At 31.5% G+C, this 13,454-nt stretch overlaps 1 protein-coding gene across 1 annotated transcript in view; it reads right to left on the reverse strand.

Moving 5' to 3' along the window:
- LOC117085819 (bifunctional heparan sulfate N-deacetylase/N-sulfotransferase 4) overlaps positions 1–9,534 on the reverse strand; it is a 298,275-nt gene extending 288,741 nt beyond the window's left edge. The window contains exon 1 of the mRNA XM_033215104.1: positions 9,102–9,534. The gene's annotated coding sequence lies outside the window, so the exon portion shown is untranslated. The remainder of the gene's footprint in view (positions 1–9,101) is intronic.
- Between the last annotated feature and the right edge of the window lie 3,920 nt (positions 9,535–13,454).

Consider the following 13,454-nt stretch of genomic DNA (forward strand, 5'->3'; position numbering starts at 1 on the left):
ACCTACCTCCCAGCTCTAGCAGTTGGTCAGACGACCAACTAGGAAACATTTGCATTCGTTTTTATTCTCTCCAGTTCTAGTTTCTGAATCTTTGTCTTTGTCCTCTTCAATTCCATGTTTCTGCTTACTCCAGCATGACAGAAAATTGAGGAAAACTATTTGGCCCCTTTTTCTAACTTTTTTTTTTTTTGTCTGGGATAATATAGTATGTTTCTCTGAAAATTTTGTAATGTTAGTTAATTTTCAAGATCGTGATAAATCACATTAAAATGTTGGTGAATGAAATTTAATCCTTTAAGTTAGATTCAATGTTATTAATATTAAAATATATGATCAACAATACAGTAGAGACAGTAGAAAAATGTGACTTAGATCATTACCTCCAAGTGAGAAAGATTGGGAACAGTCAATACTAATCACTCAGGGGTTACTTTAAATCAGTACAAAATGTGGCATTGCAGGCCAAAGTCAGAGTACTGACACATGTCATTAAAACTTGATACTATTAATTTAAAATCTCTCATGTTTCCCACTTTGTACTGGAAACTTTGGACTTATTGTCACATTTAGCTGTCTCAGCAAGTCTATGAATTATTATTAACCCGTCCCAGATCATGAACCTGAAGCAGAGAAGAGTCAGATTTTTCAAGGTTGCATCATGAGTCAGCACAAAGCAAGGCTTGGAATCCTGATTTGGTGGAAACCAAGGTTAACACCTACCTTCCAATATGTCACAATACTATCTCATCTTTAAACTAATTCACACTTGTTTACATGAAGGCTTCTACAAAAAGGCATCATAACTAAGTCAATCAATCTCTGCATTCCTTAAAATTTAGAAGTTTATGGAAAGCAAAAGTATGTTTCTTATTCATTCCTCTAATGTTGACATGTTTTCCTTCTTGGACTGACTCAAAAGAGTAGTAAAATAATATCTTTACATTAAAAAAAATACTTTCACTTACTCAAGAAATGTATTATTTCATTTTCTTTGTAAAATTGTACATCTTGTAAATAATTCTATTATGAAAATTTGCTTTTTTACTCTAGGGCATATCCTGAGTAATACATTTCCACTATGTAATTTTACCCAATGGTTATTTTCTTGAATTATGTTGACCAGTCTTCCAGCCAACTGCTAGAGCTGGATTTTAGGTGGGTAAAGTGCTCATTCTAAAACCTTTGTCCATACTTCTTATAGTGACACAATGAAAAACAACAGGAAACCTTGGTAGCCAGTGTTTATTTTCTATGCAAGGCAGAAATTCCTTCCACAAAAATCTTCTGGACAGGTAGCATTCCAGCCTGTGCTGGTTTTTTTTTGACTGAGTGGAATTTCACTGATTTTTAGGAAGTTTTGTTTTACCTGATGTTGCATAGAAACAACTTCCAGATCTTTTGTAGTTTAGTCTGCTAGTTTCACATAACATAAAACAAATTCCTTTTGCATAAAAAAGTGTTCAATATATAAAGATAACTATACTGCTCCTTTTTAGCTTTTTCCTTTAATTATTACTGTGTTTTTCAACTGTTACTCATATAGCATAGTTGCCAGATGTCTTCTCACATTTTATACTTATCAAACCCTTAATATCTATTGATTACTGGTCAAGTACTCTCTAAGCATTTCTGCCATCAAAAAGCTTTTGGATAAATGGGGAGCACTGACACACACACACAGCAATTACATCATAAGATAATAAGTGCCGTGATGGAATGGTATGGGGGTAGGGCAAAAATATCTGGTTGACCATAGGGAAAGAGAAAGGTCACAGAAGACTGCTATTAATGTGAGGCATCGGGAAACTGAGAATGATGAACAGGCCAAATAATGTCAGACTTGTACTAAATAGGGCCACAGATAACTGTTTCCTGGATGTTGACACTGTGGTTCTGTTAATGCACTCTAAATTTGTATTAGCATTGTATTAGTGCCATCAAACTTTTGGTTCTTGTTAAATTTGAGGTAACTTTATAATTGGAGAAATTAAAAAAAAAAAAAAAGAAACAGTCATCTCTTTTTATAAGGATTGGTTCCTGGACCCCAAACCCTCCAGGACTAAAATCCAGAGATACTGAAGCCGCTATATAAAATGGCATAGTATTTGCATGTAGCTTACACACATCCTCCTGTATACTTTAGCTCATTTCTAGGTTACTTATGATATCTTATACAATGTGAATGATATGTATATAGTTGTTACACTGTATTATTTAGAGAGTAATGACAGGAAAAAAATGCCTGCACATGTTTAGTACAGACTCAATCATCTTTTTTTTTTTTAAATATTTTTCATTTGCAGTTAGTTGAATGCACAGATGGACCCATGGATACTAAGAATTACATCGATCTTTATTTCATTATTTAAGTCCATCATTCCAGCCAATTGGGTGATGTTTTGGAATATTGGTTCTTACCCCCACTAATTTGGGAGAATGAAATAGGGAGCCAGCTCCCTTGCTACATAAGTTTTAATAATAGCATTGAGACCAGGCACAGTGGCTCGTGCCTGTAATCCTAGCACTTTGTGAGGCTGAGGCTGGAGGATCACTTGAGGCCAGGAATTCGAGGCAGCCTGGGCAACATAGTGACACCCCATCTTTACAAAAAAGTAATAACAATAAAATTAACTGGGTGAGGTGGTGTGCACCGACAGCCCCAAATTCTTGAGAGGCTGATGTGGAAGGATTGCTTGATCCCAGGAGTTTGAGGTTGTAGTGTGCTATGATTGCCCCACTGCCTCCAACCTGGGTGCCAGACAGTGCAAGACCCTATCTCTAAATAAAATTAAAGAAGGCAATAAATAGCATTGAATTTCAGTCTAGGAGAAAAAAAAATAAAAATCCAATAATTTGAGATAGTTTACACACATAATACTTTTTAATACTTAGAAATATAAAGAATAGAAGTAAAGATAAGACTTCTATTTTCTAAAACTGATTTTCTACTTCCCAGAGAAAGTAACACTATATACTGTGCCATGTCTTAAATTTTCCCAAACAACTTCACAGACCTGAGGAAGATAATCAATAGACAGAGTCAAAATTCAGCTTGTCAGCTTGCAAATTACAAGAAATTGCTACTCCTCATCACATTTTTCTACAAGATAAAATAATAATGTTACTCGATTTGACATCTGTTTTATATAGATTTACTCAGTTTCTGCCTTATCAGAAGGGCATTTCCTCACCAGTCCTATCACTTTCACATACAGCTCTTAATGTGCCACCTTGACTTATCTTTAGAGTACTCACAGGCACTACCGTGGGGTCTTTATTTATTTACTGTCAGTTTTCTACCATGTGAATATAAGCCTCCTGAGAGCTATTTTGTTCACCCTAGTAACTTCGATGGTACCTGACACATATTAAAAATAATAGAAAATAATATTCATTATTCTTATTTTTATGAACATTATTGAGCAAAAAGTAAAAAAGCTATTTTTTTCTGTCTAAGGTAAAAAATATGTCCAGACAGATAGAGTAATTTAAGTACGCAATTGAGTTCAACCTCGATTGATCAATTTTAGCATTATTTCTATTGCTATCAAGAAAATGTCCTGTTCCAAGGAAAGAAACTTCAAAAACTGTGATATCAGTAACCATAATACTTTAGATAATTGGTAGTATGATTTAATGATTGTGTTTTATTTTACTTTACTTATGGCAGTACATGGAATCTCAATTGAATTGACATAACTATTAGTGAAAGATTGATTGAGAAACCAGATTTAAAATCTGATTCTAATTATTCACTTGCACTTTAGAGTAATGAATAGAATTAGGACTGTTCTATGCATTCACAGGAGCATATGCATCTCTGCATCTGTTACCTCTCCTTGTATTAATCTTTAGTGATGTTATATCTATTTCTGAGGTTTAAATGATTGTTATGTAGGCATGAAAGACTATTTAGTACATTAAGAAGAAGAAGAACTCTTTTGAGATGTCTGATGAACTATGACAAATTCTGTGGATCAGCAGTCTACAACTGAATTTCTGATCCAGGAATGGAATCAAGCCAAAGCATCTAAATGTGTGAAATCACTTTCCCTTCTCTCTTTTTCTTCCACTAGCATGGCAGTTGGCCTTTGGGTTGTTTATGAATGTTGATATCCCTAAACTACTAGATATAAAAATGATTTAGGAGATTTAAAATTTCTAAGGAAAAATTATTTATATTTATTATTATCATTTTATTTTTTACCACTAAGGTGCATTTGCTATATGGAAAAGATGTGACTGATATTAAAAAGAGAGTGTTGGAAAAGGGAGCAAAGAATTACACTTAAATAATTTAGTAAATTAAATGGAAATTTATAGGTGAAAGAACAGACCATATGTTAAAGTCAACATCATTATTTCTGTGAAATAAATCTTCCACCTTATTTTACTTTTCCTCTATTGCTTATTGCAGTTTAACCCACTCTTTCTCTTCATTTTCCCCACTTACTCTGTGTTCAAACCAGGTTATTAGATTAATAATTGCCACAATACTAAAAATGAGTGATTTGTTTTCCAATATGCAAGAGAGCATGTAAGTTGAAGTGGCAAAAATGAATGGAAATAAAGAAAAGAGGGAAAAGGGGAGGAAGAAAGGCAAAAGGAAAAGAGGAAGGTAGGAAAGCAAGAGGGAAGAAGAAGGAAGGAAAGAAGGAAAAGGGAAGGAAGGAAGGAAAGAAGGAAGGGAGAGAGGGAGGAAGGGAGGAAGGACAGAAAAAAGTGGTAAAATAAGAAGTGGAGAAGACAGAAAAGAATAAAGAAAAAGAATAGAGAAAGAAAGAGAGAGGAAGGGAAGGGAAATAAGAAAAATGAGTAAAAAAAAAAAGAGAGAAGAAAGAAAGGAGCAAGTGAAAAGAGATCAAGGAAGCATTTCTCCATTTACTTTTTACTTGAATATCGTGAACCTGGCCAAGCTAACTTTCAACTTCTACGTAGTTATAGTTGACGATGTATTCCATTAAGGACCTTTAAAAAGGAGGTTAAATATTTGCAATAAATCACAACATAAGTTCAGTTGATGGTGGAATTTTCAAAACAGAGAAATTCCTCTAATTTGGGAACAAATGAAGCATGTGGCTGCACATTAAACTCATGTGTTTATTAGCTTGCTGAAAGTTGCTTTCTTCATTGAACTTTTCAAATATTTAAAATAATAATTTCTAAACAGAGTACAAATTGGGAGAGAAGTGCCAATTCTATAATTCACTAGAGTTATCACTTCTGTTTCTCAGCAAAAGTCTCGCTTTTGTTTTCTGAGTACAATATCAAATTATATTCTCAAGCATTTAGACATAGTCAGTTTTAACCCTTTTTTCTCAGATTTTTAAAAATTTCAACTAATTACACACAACTGTTTATTTAGTTTTAATGAAGTATATAATCTCTCTTAAAAGATATATCTAAAATAGCCTATGTATGTAAATGACCTCAAAGGGTCACTTGCAAACCATTATTTATCCTGTCATATGTGGTTTATTTTATTAAAATCTATTTCATGGCATGGATTTTCTGAATACTGATGAATATAGACAAACTATAACAACGCAAAGAAAATAAATACATTAAGTTATATCAGCAAACATGTTTACCTGTAGGAATGAAGAGTAATTTACTATTCACATTTCAAAAAAATATTTTTTTCTTGAAATGCCTGCGGCTATTAATGAGTTTGGAATTCATTTTCAGACTATTTTGGCTTTTGAGGAAATCTGTTTTCAATTCAATACTATTTCTAAAAGAAATTTTAGATTTATCACCTCTAGAAAGTGGTAGTTTTCCTTAGAAAACTGAGATAAAGAAAGCTTGGAAATAGAACTATATCTATTAGAAATAACTGTATATGTGTGTACACGTTCTACATTGCAAATAATACCTCTAACTTCTTAAGCTTGCTGAAAATAACTTTTAAAAATAGTGCATTTAACACCCTGCATAACAGCATAGCTGAAAGTTTCCTCAAGTGTTAAAGATGTTAAAGAAAAGGCTAGCTAGATGTTTTATCATGATGGCTGAAGGCGGTAGCATTGTGTCTGACACCAGACCCATTTATCTCACTTCATAAACTTCAAATAAATCAACAGACAACATGCTTTTCTCTTTTTCCTAGTTATTTGGGAGTACATAATGAGAGTTTACCTTATGCTTGTTGTCTACTTTCAGAAGATATATACTACAACAGTATTTACCATTGTACCTTTACTGTAAATTTTACTAGGCCAGGTATTTTAATAAAACCTTCACATTTCTTTGTTTTGGCATGTATCCATATGTGTCATTTCTGATCTCTCTGACTTTCCAAGATCACGGTTAGATGATACATCTCATCTTTATTTATTTTTATTTTCCTGAGTATAAACTGTATTTTATAGGAGTTTCTGCTAGGCTTATTTGCATTTTTTAATAGAGCAACTTTTAATAAAGAACAAACCTTTGTTAGTTTAAAATTTAGCTCTACTTAGAAAATATATTTGCTGTTTAAATATACCACAGTTTGTACTGGAGAAAAAAAGTAACACTTCATTTTAGACTCTAAACATAATGCATTATCAATGAATTTTAGCCCAGAAAGAATTAGCCTTCTGGGTGCACAGCTTCTCTGTCTTGGCTTCCGGCCAGGGCTGATATTCTAGCTTTATTTTATGTTTCCCCAGCTGCTTTCTAAATCTGGGGAGGCAGCACCAGCCAGAATCTTCTAGTTTGAACACAGTATGCTAAATGCTTCTCTCTTCTTCCTTAGTAGTTGCTTGTAAATGATGTACACAAAGTTTGATCTTTGGATTTTATTTCCAAAGGCCCCTTTTCCACTCAAACAGAAAATACAAGGTGATCATATGAACACTTAACCTACTGGGGACAACTGTTTTACTGGGTTAGATACATTTATTTAGTACCTTGAAGAACTAACGTTAGTATTGAGATTGAATTAAGTTTATTTTACATCCAAGTACAGAATGCTTTTCTTTGGGAGAAGAAAGAATAGATATAACAGTTTTAATCTCAAATGAAAAATGAAAGATCATTATTTTCCTGAGGTAAACATAAGTGTGAGCACATATTTCTGTTTTGATTGTCAATTATAGAAATTCAAAATTATGACTTAATATATTTATATATAAAACTAGTCCACATATACTTCCTTTTGGTGTTTAGGATAATACATTTAAAATGATACATTTCTTAATAAGCCTATCTTGGAGAAAACAAAATGCAATTTATGTATATTTGCATATTTATTTATTACTTATATATTTGCATTAATCAATTTTAAAAATTCAAATTTTCATGAGGTTTTACCTTCCTTTTATTTAAAAATAATGCCTGAGTTTCTAAATTGGATCTAAGGGTGATTTTCATGTTATAACTAGTATGTCATATATATTATAATTTTTTCAAAGGATTTTTAATGTATCAGTCTTAGTGGTGACCAGGTGCCATTCAGATAGAGTTAAAAGGCCCATTCTGCTTAGTATTAAATTTCTAAAAATCTTCCCAATTTGCTTATTATGAGATGTCTATCAGTGTAAACGTTGCTTAATATTGATCATCATAATGTATTGTCACAGGATTTCTTATTTTAAAAAATGTCAACAAGTGTAGGCTTAACTTCCCATTTACATATTGAGATAAATGTAAATGGTGCATATATTTTGCTTATTAATTAGTTACTTTTTTATGAATTCCAGTTGAAAACTTAGACTGTTGTAGTCAGTGGACTTTATATTCTTTATATAAACTTGCTACTCACATGCACACACACACACACCAATGACCAGCACAGAGCCTATGTGACACTGGGATATGGCTACCTAGCATACTTTTAATAGAGTAAATTACTCTTTTGCTTTGAAAGAAAAAAAAAAAAAACCTTTAAATCTTTGTGGCAAAATTCATTGCCTCCTAGTTTTGGGGAAATTCAACCAATTACAATAACTTTTGTCTTTATCAATTTCCTCTTGGGGCAGAAACCTCACAATTTTAACCATGTTGTTGGTGAGAAAGTGGAAAACTAAAACCATTCTGAGAGTTACAGAAACACATCAATATCTTGGTACGCAATTTATGTTAAAGCATTTATGATATTGTATAAATAAAAATATTCTGATAGAAGGCACCATGAGAATAAGCAAGCGTGAGTTTGAAAGAGACATGATCGAGCATAAACTTCAAACTTTCTCAAGCTGTATGAGAACTCACAGTATAATTTATCATAATAAACAAAACATATCATCACTTAAAAAGCTGTGACAAGAATTCTGAATAATACAGTATTTCATTAATCAGGAGAAATTGTAAGAAAAATAAGGTTTAAGTTTCCTTATTTAGCTTCCTCAAACAGAGATATTGAAAAGAATGAATAAAACCATATTCCAATAATATTTCTTGTTTTCCAACTTATTCTGTGCTTGAGGAAATTGGATGTATACCATAAAGCTTTCTGTTCTCTTAAGAAACTATGCTTAGGGCATATGACATATATTGTTCTAATAATTTATTTTTCTTTTCCATTAGGAGGTAGAAGGAAAACACCTATTTCTTTATAAGCAATTTATGACTGTATCATACAATTTCAAATGTCTGTGACAGCTGTTTCTCTAAAGCAGACCACTGGAACAGAGCATGCCTACAAATCTCAGGTCCAAAGAAGAGGAGTTCCCATCTTCGGTAATTTGAATGCCATGTTTTCAGTAACACTTTTTAGGGAAACATTTATAACCCTACAGTTAACTTTGTATGTTGAGTTTGTAAAATTCGTGCTTTTAATATGAAAAGGCTAAAATGGTATCAGATAAGATATTTCCTATGCAAATGTACCAGCAACTGTTTAAATTTTATCAAGTTGTATCTCTTTTTTTTTTTTTTTTTTTTAGGCAGGACTGTATTTTCTATTTACGTGCAAATATAACTTCTATAAAGCATGATGACAGGTAAGCACACACATGCGGAAAAGGGAGATTGAATTTGATTTTAAAATACTATCTGCTTCTACATAAATATTTCACAAATAAAACTTTATTGTGTTCGACTTGTTTACATAGCTAAGCAACGCATATTCATTTATGGTACACGCCTCGATTTCAGCAAATTAAGCAGTAACTTACCTAGAGAAGCATTTCAATATTTTGTCTTTTCCTAACTTGAATTTATCCCGAGTTAGAACATGAGATATCCAGTATTCAGGTTCACTTGGCTCCAGGTTAATTAGAAGGAGCTTTCAGTTCATGCAATCTGCCTCAACAATATTCCAAGAGCACTCTCTAGCTCCAGTCTTAGTATCTGAACTCTTCCAGCAGAGTCCTTTTATTTATACACACATTGTCCTTTTCAAAACAAGCAGCCAGCTGGAATGATTCAAACCTCTGTTCAGCACACCGTTAAAATGCAGCTTCCTTCTTGGACACGAGAATTACACCAGGGAGCAGACCGAGTACAGCAAAAAGGCTATGAGAACTATTTAATCACCGGAATACCAGCTGCTCCTGCTCTGCTGTTGCTAGTGCTGCTGTGCCTCTTGTTTAGCTGTAGTCGGTCTTTCTCTCCCTCCCTCTCTCTCATATCTCCAGAACTATAAAGGCAGCTTTGCCGGATTATGATTGGCAGAAACAGCCAATTCCTTCAGCTAATCATCCTCAAGACTTTCAAGGACCTGGAGCTGTTGTGATGTCATCCAGTCAGTGGGATGTTACACATGAATACATTCCAACAGAAGCTAATTCAGCGATGGGCTGCATTCCTCTCACACCGCGGTGATTGATTAGATGCTCCTTGAACATTTGCATAATCTTTCAATGTACAGTTGGACTATTTCCTATGTAATTTGAGGATAGAACTCCACTTTGCAGCTATAACACTATGCCACGAGATTCTATTGGACAAAATAAAAAAGTTCAAGACAGGATTTTCTGCTGTAAATGTGTTCCAGTTAAACACACAAATCACAAACTCAACAAAAGCCAACAATGAGCAATAGGAAACTCGGACAAGTATTAGTAAGCTACATACTCCTGAAGTTAATAATAGCATTTTAGATCATGATAAATGTTAGAAGGAAAGAAAGAATATGTGCATGTGAATTTATTGTGTGCATTGTTTTAGTAATTAAGGTAAATTACTGGATTATTATGGAAAAGTTCTATTCTCCGCACTGACAAAAAATTGTCTCCATGTCTCTTTTTTCTTTTTAACTTGGCAATATAAGGTGAAGATTACCTGCTCTTTGTTTTCTATTAATTAATGTAAACACGTAAAGATACTATCAAGTACTTTTACATATTTTATGTAAAGTTATTTAAACTTATTCATTAGGATATACGCAAAAGTAAATGTAAAGTGTTTTCAGGTACATCCCCTCATTCCAGACTACATGATTCCCTGGGCTTTTAACTTGCTTTAGTACATTCCTTAGTATCTACCATTTAATTTAGTGGAACAAGATATGCTAATGAGAATTTGGTCCAACACCCCTTATAGGCTACAGAACAGAGCTACAAGCTTTTCTCAACTCCAAGCCTTCCTCAGGTATATGGGTGTCGTTTGTTGTACGTAGTGGTTCCATTTGAAATATTGGGGTGGTTTCAATGAAGTCCTCTATAGGACTGGAAGTAAGGGTAGGAGGGAGTCCTTCAAAACTCAGCATTTATTAATAATGTGGTCTTTCAGAAGATTAATTTTAATGCATCCAGGATTACTAGTGTTATTATACTGCACAAGGTTTGGAGGGTTCGCAAGCCGTAGACACATGCTATACAGAGGATAGGGGAAAAAATCTACCAAGTTAGAAAAAATATTTACCAGTTATTCATAAGCAATAAATACAATCTAGTAACTCATAGGTCATGTACCAATTCGTTTTTCTGGTGCACAGGATAAAATATATTAAAGAAAAAAATTATATTTTAGAAATAATTAAAGAGTTCAGGTACTTCTCACTACCTTTTAAAACATTTGGAATGCAAAGATGAATTAAAATCAAGTCAGAATTTTCATAGTGATACACATCAAAATTCGAAATGGATAAACTGCAGTTAAATATTTCAACAATGTCATAATAAAATAATTATTACTAGAATAGCAACATGGGAAACACTATCTGTTGATAAATAAAATAAAATAGTATAAATTGTAAAAGCCAACTGAAGATTTTTATATTGTATGTAGTTTGGCTAACTAATAATGCCTTCTTCTTTTTTCAAGTTGGGTGATTATTTTTAAGTCTTAACTTTAGAAAAAATAATTTAAATAAAAAACTATTATAAAATGCTCGACATCTTTATATTACTGACATAGTTCTATTTCACAACTCAATCAAGAATGCCACTTTATCAGAGTATTTTCAGTTATTGGAAGTAAATGGCAACACAGTGATCTGAAGATAAAACCCATCACATTAAAACATGGAGCAGGGTTTATGTTGTCAGCTCTGGTGATAACTTAGAGTTGATATTCATTGATTACAAGTGAAAAATGTTGATCAATTTCTTCTCTAACATTAAACTATAAACAAAGTTTTAAGCTGAAGAAGTAAATACGTTCACAATGTAAAAGTGCTATATAAAATATTAATAGAAAGTATTCTTATTAAAGGTAAAATTCTTTTAAATATTTGTGAAACATGAACTTTGAGATTCAAAAAATCCAGAGATTATTAATTAAAATTCAATGTAGGGAAAAAGTACCCAACTTTACTCTCCTTGTCTCATTGTTCATTCAGAAATATACTAAGTACTGAAGGCAAAGGGTCCCACCATATACATGTGTATAAATGAAAGGAAACTTACTAAAGAGTGCTTTCTTTTCTATTCCTGGGGAAAACTGGAGAAATTTGCAACACTCACACTAAAACAGATCAAAATAATCCTCAAAGTATTTTGAATATTTTTCTTATAATTTTCTTTGTATATTGTATTCTCAAATAATTAAAACAAACATATTTGTGAATTTGTAATCTTTTATCATTTTCTAATCTGTCAGGTTGGGGAAATGAAATAAATGACCTTGTACATTTCTGGGAAGAAATATAATACACAAGAGAGAAAAGCGGAAAGAATTATTTACTCAAAGTGTTTTAAGTTTTTAAATCATTTAACTTGTGTTCCACATTTACAGGGTTTGCACTTATGTCAAAATGTAGCATCAATTCAGTTTGTTTTGAACAATACACGCAATGCAAAGCATTTACCCAATTGCTTATAGTTGACTTTTAGAGAAGAAAGTGGATGCTTTCATATTTCTTTAAACACTCTATAAAGTATAATATAATTTTTCCTTTATCTATTAAGATGTAGGCCCAAACTTATATTAAGACCTGAATGGGTCGTTTAAAAATTGAATTGAACTTGTTGAACTAATAAACTTTTAGAGCTCCACTTATTTTCATTCAATTGCTCTCTTGATTCAGTAAAAGTTCAAGTAGTATTTGCCAACTACAAAACCTTTTCATTCAACTGAATTTATCTTTGAATTTACTTTTTAAATTTTCACTGGCGTTTCCTTGGAAGTTCAAAAAATGTGTATGTGTTATATGCATTATTTGGAAATTTTAAAAGTGAAAAACGTTGAAAACATTATATAATGTACACTTATATATATAAGAACATAATATACTTTAAATTTAATTTATAAATATGTATTTATACACCTTGTTCTTTATAATACACACATATATCTTTGTATATACTTACTCAATATAAGAAACAAACAAAAAGATGTTTATTTAAAAAGGAAGGTCTTTTTTTGTTTGTATGTCAAGTCTTCATTACAGTGAATATGAGAGGGTAGTAATATCTACTAACAAACATCTTAGTAAACTTCAAAAAAAACTCAGTAAATTTAATAATTTCAAAAAATTTTCATCGTTTTCTTTCTCATTAACTTTGTTCTGCTAATTGTTACTAATGGTAAGTTTTAAATGCTTGCCTCTAAAATAAATAAAAATTTGCATAGAAAATACTAAAACAAGATTCAAAGTACTTCATAATTTCTACTTTTTAAAAAAATTATACATCATGCACATACAGGCTATAAACAGAAGATATTTAGATCTTTAAACGTACATTTTTATTCTTTTCAAGTTTCACCTTTTCTGTTACTTTTACAGCAAAAATAACTTTGAATAAACACAACCAACTAAATTTACAGTTCTCATAATTTTGACTGAATGATGCATTCAGTCATTTAATAATTTAATTTAATAAATTAAATCATTAAATAAATTATTAAATTAATAATTTAATTATTAATTTAACAATTTAAATTAATTTAATATTATATTATAGTATAAATTATATCAAATTTAAATTATTAAATTATATTAAAATAATTTAATAATTTAAATTAGTTATTAATTAATTTAAATTAATAATTTAACACATTATTAATTAATAAATTAAATTATTAAAATAATTTAATTTACAGTCTTCACTACTAAAACTTACAAATACAAGATTCTATTACCA

This window comes from Trachypithecus francoisi, unplaced genomic scaffold, assembly GCF_009764315.1.
Source record: "Trachypithecus francoisi isolate TF-2019V2 unplaced genomic scaffold, Tfra_2.0 Lachesis_group1, whole genome shotgun sequence".
Taxonomy (NCBI): Eukaryota; Metazoa; Chordata; class Mammalia; order Primates; family Cercopithecidae; genus Trachypithecus; species Trachypithecus francoisi.